Raw genomic sequence first — 3,874 nt, forward strand, 5'->3', positions numbered from 1 at the left:
GCGGCCTTAGGCTCCCAGAGGCCCCGTGAGGTGGTGGCCGGGTGTCTTCGTGCAGGGGTTTGAGTGGAGCGTGCCTGCCGAGAGGTTCTGCAGTTCCTAGCACCATCATTTTCTCCTCCTCAGACCCCTTTTTTCTTCTCCCACGCCCCGGCAGCTGCTTCGCAGGCTCCTTGCTGGTTCCTTTGTCTCCGAGCTGAGTCCTGAATTCTCTTCCTCTCCTTACTCAGATGCCCCCCCTTCGTGACCTCGTCCATCTTCAAGGCCTTGATGCTGATGACAGATTTCTATCTTCCAGTCCTGATCTGTTCCTTCATGAAAATGAGCCCAGTAGCCCGTCGAAGTCAGAACTGGACTTTTAGCCCCCACCCCCTGCCAACTCTGCCCTTTCCCTCATCCCCAGTTGCTTAAGCCAAAGTGGATTCCTCTTCCTCTCATGATCCAAACTCCTGAGTCCCTTCACCTTTTGCCTCGACTATCACGGTGACCTCATTGCTGCTTTCACAGTGGAGAACGTGGGCTCCCTGTGATCTACTCTCCACACGGCAGCTGGTGTCATCTGGTAAACCCTTGCTGAAACCCTCCCATGCCCTTCAGTTGCCCTGGAAACCTGAACTCCATCCGCAGCCTGGCTCCCAGAGCCCCCACGCCACTGGCACTCACGTTATGTCCCTCTCCTGCTGGCCCGCCGCACCCAGCCGCACCACATGCTGGCCGTACCACATACACGCTGGCCAATTTTGGCCCTTCCTCGAACACACGGCGCCTGTACCTGTTGTCCCCTCATCTTTGCATGGCCGATTTCTTTTTCTCATTCAGCTGTAAGTTTAAATCTTCAACAGTTCTAAGTGCATCACCTTCTTCACCTTAAAGTCCTCATCCTAAATCACACTGCGCTGTTTTAACTCCCTGCTTGGCAGTCCAAATGGCCTCATTTATTCTGCTTTGTTTTCTCTCTCCTTCCACCAGAGGGAGAGCAGAGGCCTCCTCCAGCTCAGTCAGGCACCATCTCCCGGAACAGCGGTCCCCAGCCTTTTTGGCACTGGGGACTGGTTTTGTGGAAGACAAGTTTTCCACAGACGGGGGTGGGGGGTGGGGTGACGGTTCAGGGATGAAACTGTTCCCCTTCAGATAATCAGGCATTAGTTAGATGCTCATAAGGAGCACACAACCTAGATCCCTCATACACGCAGTTCACAATAGGGTTTGCGCTCCTGTGAGAATCTAAGGCCGCCGCTGATCTGACAGGAGGCAGAGCTCAGGTGGTCACGGGAGCAATGGGGAGCGGCTGTACATACAGAGGAAGCTTCACTCGTGTGCCCGCCACTTGCCTCCTGCTCTGCAGCCCAGTTCTTAACAGGCCACAGACCGGTATCGGTCCACGGCCGGGGGGTTGGGGACCTCTGCCCTAGAACGACGCTCAGCACAGCCAGACTCGGTACACATTTCTTGGTGGCCTGAGCTTGTCTTGAAGCTCCATCAGGATTTCTCGGTCAATATTTTTGTAGACCTTACCCTGTCACCGTAAGTGGTGCTTGGTAGAAATGACTGTATGAAAATCTAGAAAAATACGTGAAATCTTTTCCTATCACATGTTTCCCCCTAAGCTTTAACGATCCTATTTCAATAAAGGAAATATGGGAGAATATTGATGACTGGCAGCATGTAGTGGTTAAGAGCACCAGACTGGGAGCTGAAGAGTCTGTGATTCCCATTTTTAACTGATGTATGATAACTCCACATATTTATGGAGTATATGTGATTTTTTTTTTTTTTTTTTGAGACGGAGTCTTGCTCTGCCGCCCAGGCTGGAGTGCAATGGCCGGATCTCAGCTCACTGCAAGCCCCGCCTCCTGGGTTTACGCCATTCTCCTGCCTCAGCCTCCTGAGTAGCTGGGACTACAGGCGCCTGCCACGTCGCCCGGCTAGTTTTTTGTATTTTTCAGTAGAGATGGGGTTTCACCGTGTTAGCCAGGATGGTCTCGATCTCCTGACCTTGTGATCCACCTGTCTTGGCCTCCCAAAGTGCTGGGATTACAAGCTTGAGCCACCGCGTCCGGCCGCCATCTCATTTAATGCAGGTACCCTCAAGAGAGACGTCACTATCAGCTCCACGTTATGCATGAGGGAACAGACTTAGAGAGGCCTCGCTGTTCTGTCTGTGGGGACAGTAGGCAGGGAAATTATTGATGTTGTTGGTAATTAGGTGTCCAGTGTACGTCCTAAGAACTGCGTTCCTTACCCCGCAAGAATCTTATCCACCCATGTCTTTCTTTTTAGACTGTTAGTGAGTGACTTATTCTCCTCAGGCCGACTCTGGCCTGGCTAGGGTAGCTAGGGTAGGCCTTCTAAGGCACGACTGCCTTGTTTCTTCTCTCCACACTGGTAATTCGAGGGAGAATGTCAGACAGAACAGAAGCCTTGGAGCCAGAAAGGCCAGAAATCTCTCTTTACTACCTTACCAGGTTTCTGACGAGTAATACAACTTTCACGTTTGTCATTAGGAACGAAATTTTGTTTATTGCATGAACGTTCCTAACAGTGATTTTGACACCAAGAGGATGTTCAACAAATGGTAGCCTGTGTTTTCCTTTCATGATCTCGGGAACACCTTTCCTGACCACTCTCCCTAAAACCTTTAAGCTGGCTTTATTTTTCTCTTTTACAGCGCTTACCGGTACCTGATGTTAAGGTAAATGTGCCGTGGTGTCCTGGATGCGGCATAGCCCACCTCTTCCCAACTCAGACTGAGCAACCCTGGCTGGTACCGTCATGCCGCTGGACTTGTGATCTGGCAAAGAGGAGGAGTAGGATGTGGGTCCCGGTGGACACACAGGATGCCACCTCTCAGTCACCCTGTTCGCACTCGTGGCTGGCTCTGGCCACTCCTCCTCACTCCTCTCTGTCCCATCCTGTGCTTTTCACACTGCTGCCTCCAGGGTCTTGTTGCTGAGATGAATACCACTCTCTTTGTGGACAACGTTGAAAGAAACGTGACCAAAGAGCTCCTTTTCAAGCTATTTCACCAAGGCTGGGCCAGTAATAAAGGTGAAACTTCCAAAAGATGGGGATGGTAAACCAAAGCAATTTGCATTGAATTTCATACAGGAAGTATCTGCCCCTGTTAGTGGAATCAAACTCTATGGAAGGCCTATCAAAATACAATTTAGACAGGAAGTAGTCATGCCTCGCAGGGTATCGGTTTGTCATGTCCTCAGCCTCATGTTGCAAATTCAAGCCCTGCCTCCACATCTCCCAGTGGTAGGTATGAAAGGACTGTGGGTAACAGAGTTCCATCAGCACAGATACTTCAGAGATCTTTCTCTTCTCCAGAAAATTTTCAGAGACAAGCAGCGATGAGCAGTGATTTGAGGCAAACGCCATCTTTGGTTCTCTGCCTCTGGATGAATTAGGATTTTCACCATCAGTTCAATCACACAATCGTACTTTGAACTAGTCTTCAAGCTCGCAGTGGCGCCAAGATGCACCCTAATCACTGTGCAGAGTCAGACAGAATTCTCATCCCTACCTAGCAGTTAGACGCTATAGCCGGGAACGGCGTCACGCTGATCGTGGATGTGACCATCATTACAGAGGACGCAGAGATGATTTATTGTATGACGACTGGAGCCACAATGGCTGGACTATGACTGTGATAACAGAAGAGACGGTGGCAACGATGGAAAATGGCGCTCATCTCGCACTAACAAGTGTTAAAAGGACATTGTTTTTCATAGGGTCATTTTTAGGCCCTTTGTCTAAGTTGGTGTGGAGCTATTTTGTTGAAAACCTGCTGCACACAGCAGCCTTACAAGTTGTCACATTTCTTTTTTTTTGTATTTTTTTTTTTTTTTTAGTAGAGACGGGGTTTCACCGT

The 3,874-nt window shown here is 49.9% G+C and overlaps 1 pseudogene; it reads left to right on the forward strand.

Annotated features, from left to right (window-relative positions):
* Positions 1-3,714, forward strand: part of LOC105527034 — a 5,580-nt pseudogene extending 1,866 nt beyond the window's left edge.
* The last annotated feature ends 160 nt before the right edge of the window (positions 3,715-3,874 follow it).

Source organism: Colobus angolensis, unplaced genomic scaffold (assembly GCF_000951035.1).
Source record: "Colobus angolensis palliatus isolate OR3802 unplaced genomic scaffold, Cang.pa_1.0 Scaffold601, whole genome shotgun sequence".
NCBI lineage: Eukaryota > Metazoa > Chordata > Mammalia > Primates > Cercopithecidae > Colobus > Colobus angolensis.